Raw genomic sequence first — 15,433 nt, 5'->3', positions numbered from 1 at the left:
ACACTAGCCAAGAGGGATCTGAGTCACATTACTTGTTTCAAGTGTGGGAAGACCGGACATTATGCCACTGAATGTCCTGAAGCAAAGAATGGAAATGGCAATGTAGGTTCTGCCAAGAAACCCAACCCCTTCACCAAAGGTCAGGTGAACCACGTCAGTGTGGAGGAGATTGAGGATCAACTCGACACAGTTGTCAGCCAGTTTTTGATTAATGCATTTACATCACTTGTTCTTTTCGGTACTGGTGCATCTCATTCATTCATATCAAGGGGACTTGTGGATAAGTATAAGTTGCCAACAGTAGCCCTTACGTCACCTATGTTAGTAAGTTCCCCAGGACCGGAGTATATGGCTAGTAGGGGATGCTATCAGTTGCTAGTAACCATAGGTAGACATGTTTTCCCCACCGACCTGATTATCCTGGAGTCACAAGGATTGGATGTGATACTAGGCGTGGATTGGCTATCCAAGTTTGAAGGAAACATCAATTGCGCCAGTAAATCTATTCTTCTCACCACCCCGGAAGGAAGAGGATCAAGTATGTATCCAGGCATGCACCGAGGAGGACTGAGGTGAATTCCTTATCAGGAGTTGTTCAGGGGGAAGTACCAGTGGTGTAGGATTATCCCGACGTATTTCCGGAGGAGTTACCAGGCATGCCACCAGATCGAGACATTGAGTTTTTGATTGAGTTATTGCCAGGCACCGGACCAATATCAAAGAGACCATATCGAATGCCCGCAAAGGATCTGGAGGAAATTAAGAAACAGATAAAGGAGTTACTGGAGAAAGGTTACATTCGACCAAGTTCATCACCTTGGGGAGCCCAATGCTTCTAGTGGAGAAGAAGGATGGATCTTTGAGGATGGTTGTTGATTATCGTGCACTGAATGAGGTGACCATCAAGAACAAATACCCTCTGCCGATGATCAATGATTTGTTTGACCAGTTGCAAGGAGCTAAGGTTTTCTTCAAGATTGATCTTCGATCAGGTTATCACCAGTTGAAGAACCGAGAGTAGGATATACTTAAGACAACTTTTACTATGAGGTATGGCTATATGAGTATATAGTTATGTCATTTGGTTTGACTAATGCCCCTGCCTATTTCATGAGTATGATGAACAAGGTGTTCATGGAGTTTCTGGATAAGTTCGTCGTGGTGTTCATTGATGACATATTGGTCTACTCAAAGAATGAAGAAGAGCATAAGGAGCATTTGCGTTTGGTTCTCGAGAAGCTCATGGAACATCATTTGTATGCCAAGTTCAGCAAATGTGAGTTTTGGCTGAAGGAAGTTGGATTTCTCGGACATGTTATATCTGGAGAAGGAATAGCAGTACACCCTACCAAGGTTGCTTCTGTCACTAAATGGTTGGCACCCACCTCAGTGGGATCAGAAGTTTTCTTGGACTCGTAGGTTATTACTGGAGATTTATTGAGAATTTTTCTAAGATTGCGAAGCCCATGACGGAGTTATTGAAGAAGGATACCAAGTTTAAATGGACTGAGGATTGTGAGGCCAGTTTTCAGGAGTAGAAGAAACGTTTGGTTACAGCCCTAGTGCCGATTCTCCCAGACCAACGCAAGGATTTCCAAGTGTATTGTGACGCTTCACATCGAGGACTTGGAGGAGTGCTTATGCAGGAAGGAAGGGTTATTTCATATGCCTCACGACAGCTTTGACCTCATGAGTTGAATTATGCTACGCATGATTTGGAGTTAGCAGCCGTAGTGCATGTGCTCAAGACATGGAGACATTTTATCATCGGAAACCGTTGTGATGTATACATGGATCATAAGAGTTTTAAATACATCTTCACACAGAAGGAGTTGAACCTCAGGCAAAGGATATGGTTGGAGCTCATAAAGGATTATGACATGAGATTGCATTATCATCCAGGAGAGGCCAACATCGTAGCAGATGCATTGAGTCGCAAGAGTTATGTTAATACGCTCATGACCAGAGGATTATCTAAGGAGTTAGCCGATGACCTTCGAGAACTACGTTTGGAGATAGTTCCGAGAGGTTATGTTGCAGCATTGGAAATTCAGTCCACTTTGTTGGGTAAGATCAGAGAAGCCCAGAAGACGGATAAGGAGATTGCTGAGATAAAGGAAAGGATGAGTAAAGGAAAGGCTAAAGGATTTCATGAGGATGAGCATGACACCTTATGGTTTGAGGATCGTATTTATGTGCCTAATGACCCTGAGATCAGGAAATTAATTCTTCAGGAGGCTCATGATTCACCTTACTCGATTCACCCAAGCAACACCAAGATGTATCTGGATTTGAAGGAAAGTTTCTGGTGGACAGGAATGAAGAAGGATATTGCCGAGTATGTAGCAGTATGTGATGTATGTCAGAGAGTTAAGGCAGAGCATCATAACCAACAGGATTGCTACAGCCATTGCCGATACCGAATGGAAGTGGGATAAACTTGGCATGGATTTTATCACTGGATTACCCGGGACTCGTTCAGGCTATGACTCAATCTGGGTTGTAGTAGATCGTTTGAAGAAAGTAGCTCATTTCATCCCTGTGAAGACAACTTATACGAGTGCTAAGTTGGCGAACATATACATGACTAGGATCATATGTCTACATGGTGTTCCGGGGACCATTGTATCAGATAGAGGAACACAGTTGACTTCAAAGTTTTGGAATCAGTTGCATGAAACTTTGGGTACCAGGCTAGAGTTCAGTATGGCCTTTAATCCACAGACAGATGGACAGACCAAGAGAGTCAATCAGATTCTGGAGGACATGTTGAGAGCTTGTGTGGTAGATTATGGATCTAGTTGGGATTTAAATTTGCGCTATGCAGAGTTCTCCTATAACAACAGTTATCAAGCCAGTTTGAAGATGGCCCCTTTCGAAGCTTGGTACGGAAGGAGGTGCGGAACACCGTTATCATGGGATGAAGTTGGAGATCGACAGTTGTTCGGACCAGACTTAGTCAGAGAGTCTGAGGAGAAGGTTAAGTTAATTCGAGACCGACTCAAGGTAGCCCAATCCAGGCAAAAGAGTTATGCGGATATTAAACGCAAGGAGGTAGCTTACGAAGTCGGAGACGGAGCATATCTTCGTGTGTCCCCACTTTGAGGAGTTAAACATTTTGGAGTCAAGGGAAAGCTAGCACCATGTTTTGTGGGACCATACAGAGTTTTGGAACGCATGGGAGAAGTTGCGTACAAGTTGGAATTACCCGAATGATTGTAAGGAGTTCATGATGTGTTTCACGTTTCCCAGCTGAAGAAGTGCCACGCTGAGATGGCCGATATTCCTCTGAGAGATACAGTGCCCCTGGAAGCAATTCAGTTGGATAGTGATCTGACCTATGAAGAGAAGCCAATCAAGATTCTCGAGTTTTCCAGCCGTGTTACTCGTAGTAAGGTTATCAAGTTTTGCAAAGTTCAGTGGAGCCACCATACCGAAGAGGAAGCCACCTGAGAGCAAGAAGAAGATCTTCGCAAGGACCACCCTAACCTTTCTGCTGACCAACCCGAATCTCGAGGGCGAGATTCATCTTAAGGGGGGTAGGTTTGTAACATCCCAAATTTTCAATTTGGATGTTGTACATAGATCATCATATGCATATCGTATTTTATTTGCATTTTGTTGTGATCCTAGAAATCTTAAGAAACTCAAGGACCCAAGGAGAGAGTTGGAGGTTTCACAAAATTCATATTTGAATCTATTTCAAATTTGAAAAGAGGATCAATTTGATTTTAATATTTTGTCTCCAATTATTTCCAATAATAAAAATAAATGAGAGGGGATAAAATGACTTCCTCAAAACCTAAGAGAAATATTGGAGAAGAAATTTTAAAATCAAATTATTATTATTATAGTTGTATTTTATTTGCTATTTTATTTGAATAAGAGAAAACTTGCATTTTTGAAAATTGCATTTTAGTCTAGGAAAATGTTCATCTTGTCCTAAATATTAGGTTTGAACGGTGAAAATTGTTTCCGGAATTTTTAGAATTTTTTTATATTTTATTAGGAATTTTCTCTGCGGCAAAATTATTTAAAAAAACATCCCGGACCAAACTAGGCCGAAGGCCCAGCCGGTCCGTTGTGCGCCGCCGCCTTCCCACTCGGGGAATCCGCCCCCGACACGCCGCCGGAGTCCTCTTGGACTCCGGGTAGCGCCGCCGCCTCGGGGCCCCCTTAAAAGGGCCGGGACCCCTCCCCTTCTCCTTGTCGCCACCTCCGCCGCGCCGCCGCATCGCCGCCGTCGCACTGCAACCGCCCCGCCGCCTCCGCAGCCGCAGCCCTCCGCTGCACTGCAGCCGCCACCGCGCAAGCTACCGCTGCGCTCCACCACCATCGCCCGCGCCTCGCGTCGCCTCGCATCGCATCACCGCCGTCGGAGCCGAGCCGAGCTGCCACCGCCGCCCCGCTGTTGACCGGTAAGAACTAGTCGGTTCTTTCGTTTTTTTTGGTTTATCGCGGTTTAGTTGGTTTATTAAGTTAGATCATTTTTTTATTTGGTTAGATTAGTTACCGAACGTTCATTCATTTAGATCGGTTAGCGAACGGTTTTCGTTCATTTAGTTCTGTTAACGAATGTTCGCTCGGTAGATTTTTCTTTTTAGTTTTATTTTCGGCCAGGGACTTATCCGCGAATAGTTTTCTCGTGATTTAGACCCTGATCTTGACATGAGCATAAATTTTTGCCAGTTGGTCCAAATTAGATGAAACTAGCGCCTAAATGTTCGTATCGATCTCTTCTTTCAAGTTAACCAACTTGAACATGATTTTGACAATTTAAAATTTGAGTTTGGTTCAGATTAGTAAACGATCTTGTTTCATTTGTATCTTGAGTTCCGTAACTCCGTTTGAGTCATTTCTTTTTGCAAATCGTAGCTAATCACATGTACCTACTATTAAGATCTAATCCACATGATAATAATGTTGTTAGGTTTCATTGTCTGTTTAGTTTAGGCATTTTCTTGTTTCGTGTTTGATTTGGATCTTTCTCGATTTGTCTTTGTTTCGTTTGAGTGATTGCATATGTATGCTAGTGTTTCTCTATGCTAGATTACCCGGAATGCAAAGCTTGTTACTATGAATCCCTAGAGTTTGCAGATCATCAGCAAGGCAAGTTACACTTTGATCATACTCTTTTATACCCAGTTTTACTATGCATTAGTTCTTCCCTCAAATATTTGCATGAGTAGGATTGGCAACATGTGGTTTGGTTGTAGTACTTGAGGTAGGAACCTAATACCTTTTGATCGCCCCGGGAATATACGTTATTCTCTATTGTTGCTTAGCCATGCTCGTAGATGGGGTTTGGATCATGATTCACATGGAAGTTATGAGAGTTATTAATCTTGGAAAGGTGGCAACTTTAATACACATCTGGGTGGATTGGTTGGGGCACCTGGAGAATCAGTGTTGTCCATTAAGGGAAATCCCGGAGTACCCTTGTGATTTTTCCTCGGTTCGCCACCCAGGCTCAAAGGGATCATATGATATTTCATGACTAGAAACTTCCGTGTGCAGCCACAAGCCATTATGGGCTCTAGCATAGTTGAGTAAGTTGTATGAGCTCTCGAAGAGGTGGACTAGCAGATGTAGTGGGAATGTAGGTGTACCGGTCTGCCGAGAGTAGAGAGTTCATGCTTCAGAAAGACTATATCTCGATCTTCCAATCATGGATGCAGTCGAGTCTTGTGGGCAAAAGTACGCAACCTCGACAGAGTGTATAAACTAATCATGGTTAGCCGTGTCCCCGGTTATGGAAATCTTGAGTATCTAGAATTGAATATTATTGTTGATCTCATCACTCTTTAATAAATTGAATTGGGTTAATGATGATACTTTTAATTGAGATTTGAGTTGGAGAAACCTTCTCAAATATTGGAACAACTTGGGAGTAGTTTAAATAAATGCATTCCTTTGTTGTAGGGAAATACTAGCTTTCTGCAAAATCATAAACTTAGAGCCTCCACCAGCCAAATATTGCATGTAGATATAGTTCTTGCATTCATTGATTTACAGTGTAACTCTACCAGCATATTCAATGTGCTGACCTACATGGTTACAACGTCTCATGTTGCAGACTACTCAGACGACGAATAAGGTGCGATAGGTCATTATCTTGCACTCAGCTATGTCGTTGGAGTTGATGGACTCATTTACCTTTGAAGCTTCCACGGTTATTTAGTTTAGATGTCCTTCAGCTATGTCGTTGGGTAATCATAGAATATTTGAGGACTCGATGTAATAAGTGTGTGATTGAACTCTGTTATAAATCCTCGAGTATTGTGTGTGTCAGCATTACCGATCCAGGGATGACACTTAAGCACAGAGACTTCGGTCCATTGGGATCGTGGTCGCTACAGGTATGGAAAGTACTAGGCAAACACAACATGCCAAGTGGAGGTCCCGTATCTACCAACTTTATTATGTCGAGTAGCTCATTTTGACACTTGGCCAAGTATCCGAGGAAAGTATCTCGGTGAAGCTCCCTTAGTAGAAAGTGGGTGCGCGGAGTAGGGTTTGTCATGTGTCACACTCGGCAAACTAGTTGCTGAGCTGATATCAGCCTTCATCGAATACTTTCATGCTCGACAAAGAATCAGACTGTAGTAGTGTATAAAAATGAATATTGATATATCATATACGAGCTGGCTTCAAAATTGTATTTCCATGACTACTATGTTCATATTTAACTTCATTATTATTGTGGATTTGTATTTCTGAAGTTTGGGGTTGTTTTATATATTGTGTATCGAAACACTCAATTTTGAATTCCAAATTAGACACTTAGGCTCAAGGTTGCCCAGGCTTCATGAAAGTTCTAGCTCCGCCACTCGACGTATGTCCTTGATGCACCGCTAAGCGTGCCACCCGCTCTCTCAACTGTGGATGCTATGAACATTTGGAAGTCAAGGTGTGATGACTACTCGATAGTTCAGTGCACCATGCTTTACGGCTTAGATCCGGGGCTCGAAAGACCACTTTAGCACCACAGAGCATATGAGATGTTCTAGGAGCTGAAAATGGTATTTTAGGCTCATGCCTGGGTTGAGAGTATGAAACCTCCGACAAGTTCTATAGCTACAAGATGGAGGAGAACGGTACCATTAGTGAGCATGTACTCAAAATGTTTGGGTACTACAACCACCTGAATTAGTTGGGAGTTAATCTTCTGGATGAAGTAGTGATTGATAGAGTTCTCCTGTCACTGCCACCAACCTACAAGGGCTTTATGATGACTAAAATAGGAAGGCGATGGAGAAAATGACCCCTAAGCTTTTCGCGATGCTTAAGGCCAAGGAGGTAGAAATCAAGAAACATCATCAAGTGTTGATGGTCAACATGACCACCAGTTTCAAGAAAGGCAGGGGAAAGAAAGGGAACTTCAAGAAGAATGGCAAGCCAGTTGCCCCTCCCATGAAGAAAGCCAAGGATGGACCCAAACCTGAGACTAAGTGCTTCTATTGCAAGGGGAATGGCAACTGGAAGCGGAACTGCCCCAAGTACTAGGCAGATAAGCAGGTTGGCAATGTCAACAAAGGTATATTTGATATACATGTTATCGATGCGTACCTTACTAGTTCTCATAGTAGCGCCTGGGTATTTGATACTGGTTCGGTTGCTAATATTTGCGACTCGAAACAGGAGTTGCAAAGTAAACAGAGACTAGCTAAGGACGAGTGAGGATGCACGTTGAAAAATGGCTCCAAGGTTGATGTGATCGCCGTCAGCATGCTCCCTCTTCGTCTACCTTGGGGATTAGTTTTAAACCTAAATAATTGTCATTTGGTGCTTTCTTGAGCATGAACATTATATCTGGATCATGTTTATTGCGAGACGATTTTTCATTTAAGTTAGAGAATAATGGTTGTTCTCTTTATATGAATAATATCTTTTATGGTCATGCACCCAATGTGAATAGTTTATTCTTATTAAATCTCGATCGTAGTGATACACATGTTCATAATATTGATGCCAAAAGAGGCAAAGTTAATGATGATAGTACCACATACTTGTGGTACTACCGCTTAGGTCATATTGGCGTAAAGCGCACGAAGAAACTTCATGGTAATGGACTTTTGAATCACTTGATTATGAATCATTTGAAACATGTGAACCATACCTCATGGGCAAGATGACTAAAACCCCGTTCTCCAATACAATGGAGCAGGCAAGTGACTTGTTGGAAATGATACATACCGATGTATGCGGTCCAATGAGTGTTGAAGCAAGCGGTGGATATCGTTATTTTCTTACCTTCATAGATGATTTGAGTAGATATGGGTATATTTACTTCATGAAACACAAGTCTGAAGCATTTGAAAAGTTCTTATGATCTGATCATGGAGGTGAATATTTGAGTTATGAGTTTGGCACACATTAAACACAATGTGGAATTGTTTCACAACTATGCCACCTGGAACACCACAACGTAATGGTGTGTCTGAACGTCGTAACTGCATGTTATTGGATATGGTGCATTTAATGATGTCTCTTACCGATTTTCCACTATTGTTTTGGGGTTATGCATTAGAGACAGTCGCATTCACTTTAAACAAGGCACCGTCTAAATCCATTGAGATGACACTGTATGAATTATGGTTTGACAAGAAACCTAAGTTGCCGTTTCATAAGGTTTGGTGATGTGACGTTTATGTCAAGAGGCTTCAGCCTGGTAAGCTCGAACCCAAAGTGGAAAAGTGTGTCTTAATAGGATACCCTAAGCAGATCATTGGGTATACATTCTATCACAAACCTGAGGGCGAGATCTTTTTTTCCAAGAATGGGTCCTTTCTAGAGAAGGAGTTTCTCTTAAAAGAAATGAGTGGGTGCAAAGTAGAGCTTGATGAGGTAACTGTACCTTCTCTCGAATTAGAGTAATGCATCACAAAAAGAAGTTCCTATGATGCCTACACAAACCAGAGAGGAAGCTAATGATGATGACCATGAAACTTCAAATCAAGCTACTACTAAACTTCATAGGTCGACCAAGGCACGTATCGCACCAGAGTGGTACGATAATCCTATCTTGGAAATCATGTTGTTAGATAACTACAGACCTACCAACTATGAAGAAGCAATGATGAGCCCGGATTCCAACAAATGTCTTGAGGCCATGAAATCCTAGATAGGATCCATGTATGAAAACCAAGTATGGGAGTTTGGTAGACTTACCCTATGACCGACAGGCCATTGAGAACTAATGGATCTTTAAGAATAAGGCAAAGGTTGATGGTAATGTCACTGTCTATAAAGCTCGACTTGTCGCAAAAGGTTTTCGACAAGCTTAAGGGATTGACTACGATGAGACTTCTTCACTTGTAGCGATGCTAAGGTATGTTAGAATTATGTTAGCAATTGCCGCATATTTTGATTATGAAATCTAGCAGATGGACGTCAAAACAACATTCCTTAACGGTTACCTTAAGGAAGAGTTGTATATGATCCAATCTGAAGGCTTTGTCAATCCTAAGGGTGCTAATAAGGTATGCAAGCTCCAGTGATCCATCTATGGACTGGTGCAAGCACCTCGGAGTTGAAATATATGCATTGATGAGGTGGTCCAAGCTTTTGGTTTTATACAAACTTATGGAGAAGCTTGTATTTACAAGTGAGTGGGAGCTCTGTAGCATTTCTAACACTGTATGTGGATGCCATATTATTGATTCGAAATGATATAGAATTTCTAGAAAGCATAAAGGTTTATTTGAACAAGAGTTTTTCAATGAAAGACCTAGGTGATACATATTGGGCATTAATATCTATAGAGATAGATCAAGACGCCTGACAGGACTATCACAAAGCACATACCTTGACAAGATTTTTCAGAAATTCAAAATGGACCAGTCAAAGAAGGGGTTCTTGCATGTGTTGCAAGGTGTGAAGTTTAGTAAGACTCAAAGCCTGACCACGGCAGAAGAAATAGAAAGGATGAAAGTCGTCCCCTATGCCTCAACCATAGACTCTATAATGTATGTCGTGCTGTGTACCAGACCTGATGTGTGCCTCGCCATAAGTTTGTCAGGTAGGTACAAGAGTGATCCAGGAGTAGATCACTAGATAGTGATCAAAAATATCCTGAAGTACCTAAAGAGGAATAGGGACATGTTTCTCATTTATGTAGGTGACGAAGAGCTCGTCGTAAAAGGTTACATCGATGATAGTTTTGACACTAATCCGGATGATTCAAAGTCTCAAACCAGATATGAATTTATTTTGAATGGTGGAGAAGTTAGTCGGTGCAGTTCCAAGCAGAGCGTCGTAGCAGGATCTACATGTGAAGTGCAATATATAGCTGCTTCAGAAGCTGTGCAAGAAGGAGTCTGGATGAAGGAGTTCATATTTGATCTAGGACTGATACCTAGTGCATCAGATTTTGTGACAACACCGATGCCATTGCCATTGCCAAGGAGTCCAGGTTTCACAAGAAGACCAAGCAGATCAAACACTACTTCAACTCCATCTATGATTACATCAAGGAGGGAGACATAGAACTTTGCAAAGTACATACAGATCTAAATATGGCAGACCCGTTGACTGAACCTCTTCCACGAGGAAAACATGATCAGCACCAGAACTCTATTGGTGTTAGATACATTACAATGTAAACCAGATTATTGACTCTAGTGAAAGTGGGAGACTATTGGAAATATGCCCTAGAGGCAATAATAAATTGTTTTTATCATATTTCCTTGTTCATGATACATATTTATTATTCATGCTAGAATTGTATTGTCTAGAAACTTAAATACAAGTGTGAATACATAAACAATAGTGTGTCCCTAGTAAGCCTGTACTAGACTAGCTCATTGATCAAAGATGGTTAAGTTTTCCTAACCATAGACATGAGTTGTCATTTGATAACAGGATCACATCATTGGAAGAATGATGTGATAGACAGACCCAACTGTAAGCTTAGCATATGATCATGTCACTAAGTTCTCTTTGTTGTAGCTTTCATAATGTCAAGTATATGTTCCTTAGACCATAAGATCATGCCACTCCCAGATACTGGAGGAATACTTTGTGTCACTTCATAATTGGGTGTTCATAAAGGTGCTCTACAGGTATCTTTGAAGGTATTTGTTGGGTTGCATGGATCGAGGCTGGAATTTGTCGCTCTGTGTGATGGAGAGATATCTCTGGGACCTCTTGGTAATAAAACATCATAACAAGCTTGCAAACATGTGACTAATGGGTTTAGTCACTATCGTGGAGGAACCACGACCACCTATGGGGCTGCGAGCCCCTTTTCGGTTCGGCGGGGGGATGTCATGTTGCACAAAGAGCGCAGGGGCATGAGGCAGCACGTCAAAGATCACACGGACAGTTTTACCTAGGTTTGGGCCGCCACGAGGCGTAAAGCCCTACTCCTGCTTTGGTGGATTTATGGTGCATGGAGGTGGAAGACGCAGCACTCTTGCCCGGCATGGTCGCCTCAGGACAAGAACGACTACGCGTGTACGAGTGTACAAGGGTCCGAATGCTTTCTATGGTTGCCATGGGCCTCCTTTTATAGATCAAGGGGTCACCACAATGGCAAATTAGTCATTATGCACTGATTAGATAGCAAAGAGTTCTATCATACCTAAATCTGCAGGCAGACGGAGCACATTAAATGTGTCACTCAATGTCACATCACAGCTTGCCCGGCAGGCCCTATCAAGTTGATTCGCCAGCTTGTCGCCTGCTTGCTTGACATGTCGCAAGACGGGTGTCGCTTGTAGGTATTTCCTGTAGAAAGTGGCTGCCATGTGGCATATAACCGCCACTTAGTCACCCCAGAGCTTGACACCACACTGATTGATGACGTACGTCGTGGTGAGGTGGTGCGGTGGTGTGGCTTTCCTTCAATGGTCCCGGTAGGCCTGCCGGGATGATACAGGGGAGGCTTGCTTCTGGGGATAACTTTGCCTACGCCAGGCTTGCCTGCCCGGCAGGGGAGATTTTTCCCTTAGCAGCATCTTGCCCCTCTGGCTAGTCTTGGTCTTCTTGATCTTACTTGAATCCTTTGAGGGGATCGATCCATCTTGCTTCAATTGATCATCGTGTTGTGAACTTGTCCTCGTGCCTATGCACAGTCCAGGCAACAGACCCAGGGTCTGCTGCACCGACAGAAGCCCCCGGGCCTGGCACGATTGCACTGTTGGGCATCGTCGGGGCAGGCCCTAATTAGTGCACAGGCAGGAGTGCTGAGGTAGCTTCGCCTCTTGAGGTCTTCTTTGCTTCTTCATTATCTTGAGCCTGGGCCGGTTTCTGGTTTTCCCGCACATCGCGTAAAACCAATGGTGGTGGGACCATTCTTGTAATGGCTCGTGAATGACTTTAACGCATGAAAGCGTAACTGCCAATTCACTCTTCCCACCACGCCCTTATCCTCAGCCACGTATGCAGCATGCATCGAGTGGAGTAGGTAACGGAGGCGCGTGGTGCGGAGGGGTGTCAAAGCACGGGGCCAGTCTTCTGGGATTGGTAAAAGAAGGCGGTGATTACTCGTTGGAGAGCCAGCCCCCAGCTCGCCTATAAAAGGGGGAGCAGGGGAGGAGTGCACGCATTCATCCATATCCCCCTCTTCCTCCACTTGTCATCGTCTTGAGTATGCTTGAAGGGAGAGCCCGGGGCCGGACCCCAGGCCCAAGCTTGGATCTTTGCATGGATTCTAGGGGAGCGCTCCGGCAACACGACGGTAGCACCGGAGGTGGCGACTCTGGTGTGTGCATCGCCGGGCTGCGCGTAGCCTCAACTCTAGTGGGAGGCAATACAAATGACACCGCGTCGAGGCCTATAATGGATGTGGGACGTGGTAGTAAGTCGTGTCCCATTTCTCCTTTCTCCATGGCGTCGAAGAGGTGTCTCGGGATGGGCTCGCCGTCAGCAAAGGCGGACCTGATCCTCCCCGAGCACCGTCTGCTTGTCTGGCAGGAGGGATTTTTGCTTCCATACATGTTCTCCAAACGTGCAGTAATCTCCGAGATTGGGACCGTTCCAAGGGACCATGCTCTTTGTGAGACTTCTTAGAGAGCAAGGCGTCCGTCCTGGTTGCCGTGATGGGGTCTTTGAATGGCAGCGGTATGGGGGGCAGTGGCAACCCACAGCACGCCAAGAACGGGGGTGAATGTTCCGATGAGTCGTGCTTGCCGGTGACTCCGTCACCCCCGTTTGGGCTCCCTTCAGTGTCACCCCCTGCGCTTGCCCTTGGGTTTCTTCCTCCTTGCTGGGAAGCAGAGCCACCCTAATCCCGGGGAGGCGTCGAATCCCAGCCGAGCCCGCCTTCTGCCCTACCGGACCCTCCCTGTAATACCCTGTAGGGGATGGACAAGGGCAAAGGCATCACGGGGCACTTATCTTTTTTCAATCTTAAACCTGTAGGCACTTGCCGAATTTTAGTTCAAATAATGTAATTTCTTGAATCCATGTTTGTGTTCTGTAAGATTTGCACTTTTCTGAAGCGTATTAATGAAAAAGTTAAACCTTGTCGGGGACTCGTGCATGTATATGGCCATAAAGAGGTGGAATGCCTCTATATTAAAAAAATAAACGAGTTTCCCCGGTAGGCCATCCTGTCGGTACCCTCTATTTGGCTGCCAAGAAGACATGCTTGCCAGGCACAAATCATAATGAGGGACCAGCCCCTTGCCAACTTCTCTTTATCAAAGGCCACTGCGACCATCCTAACCGAAGCAATGTTCGAGTCCAAGGATGGGAGCACCTAAGTTTCAGAAAAGCAGCGAGGTTTTCCTATACATAAGTTTAAACTAACAGAACACATATGGATAAGAGATAGACTTATCTGCTTGGCCTGCTGGAGGTCGCAGTACTGGCTTGTCTCTTCATCTCTTCTTAGGGACAGAATCCATGGCAGGACCCTGTAGATTATGCAGATGAAAATGATGCCAGATGTAACCTAATATATATGAGGGTGCAGTGCTCATGATATGCTTATGCATGCATGCAACTTGTCAGGGGCCCCCAGCGCTTCATTTATTTTTGTTGCTCAGGTATGCACCTGGCTTTGTACAAGGGGTTACATGCAACTGAGGCAAGGCCTGTACAAAAGGGTGGTCGCCGGGCAAGGCCCGATAGCCGCGCCTTGGATAGAACTTAGGGAGATACTCAATATTCCATGGGTTTTGCAATTTAATGTCATCTCTGGTCTCCATACGGACTGCGCCAGGTCTGGTGAATCATACTACCCGGTAAGGGCCTTCTCACTTTGGCGACAACTTGTTTGCACCCTTGGCGAACTGAATGCGCCTAAGGACAAGGTCGCCTTCCTCAAAACACGGGGCATGAACCCTGCGGCTATGATAGCGACGCAGGGCCTGCTGGTAGCATGCAGCACACGTAGCAGCCCGGAGACGGTTCTCCTCGAGTAGCACAGCGTCGTCACGTCGGTGCTGGTATTGCGCTACTTCATCGTCGGCAAGCACTCAAGGGGACCCGTAAATGAGTTCCATGGGGATAACTGCATCTTCCCCATAGAGTAGGGAGAAGGGAGTCTGCCCGGTAGCTCAATTTGGTGTTGTTCTGAGGGACCAATGAACTACCGGCAGCTCATCGATCCATCGCCTGCCTCACTTCTGCAGCTTATCAAATGTTCTTGTCTTGAGCCCACGTAGCACTTCAGCATTCGCCCTCTCAGCTTGTCCATTGCTTCTGGGATGTGCAAAGGAGGCAAATGAGATCTTGCTTCCGAGGGCATGAACATATTGCATGAAGGCAGGGCTCATGAATTGGGTGCCGTTGTGAGTAATGATCCGGGCAAGAACCCCGAAGCCGTCACACCAAATCTTTCAAGTACTTGATAGCGGATTGAGCAGTCACCTTTCTCACGGCAGCTACTTCCGGCCACCTTGTAAACTTGTTGATTGTAACGAACAAGAATTCAAAGCCCCCCGTAGCTCGAGGGGAAGGGTCGAGGATATTGTGACCCCAGGCTGAAAACGGCCATGACAAAGGGATTGTCTGAAGAGCTTGTGCAGGTAGATGGATGTCCTTGGAATGGAACTGGCAGGCGTCACACTAGGTGACTTGCTCGATCGCATCTTGGAGGGCTGTGGGCCAATAGAATCCTTGACAAAATGATTTCCCAACTAATGCCATTGATCTAATGTGGGAGCCGCACATGCCTTTGTGTATCTCTGCCAACACTTCCTTTCCTTCTTCCCGGCAGATGCACTTCAATTTCACACCATTGGACCTCCTTCTGTACGATGTGTCATCAACAAACTGGTACATATTGGCCCTCCGGGCTACTCTTTCAGCTTCATCTTTCTCATCGGGAAGTTCTCCTATTTAGAGGAAGTGGACTATGTGCCTTGCCCATGTTGGAGCCTGGGGCTCGGCAACAAGACTAACGGCACCTCCCCGCTCGCGAGGGTGCATTCCTCGACCGCAGGGACCAGTGGCCCGGTAGGAGGATGCAGCCCAACAAGTG

This window comes from Triticum dicoccoides, chromosome 1B (assembly GCF_002162155.2).
Source record: "Triticum dicoccoides isolate Atlit2015 ecotype Zavitan chromosome 1B, WEW_v2.0, whole genome shotgun sequence".
Classification (NCBI taxonomy): domain Eukaryota; kingdom Viridiplantae; phylum Streptophyta; class Magnoliopsida; order Poales; family Poaceae; genus Triticum; species Triticum dicoccoides.
Note: the sequence above shows the minus strand (reverse complement) of the source record.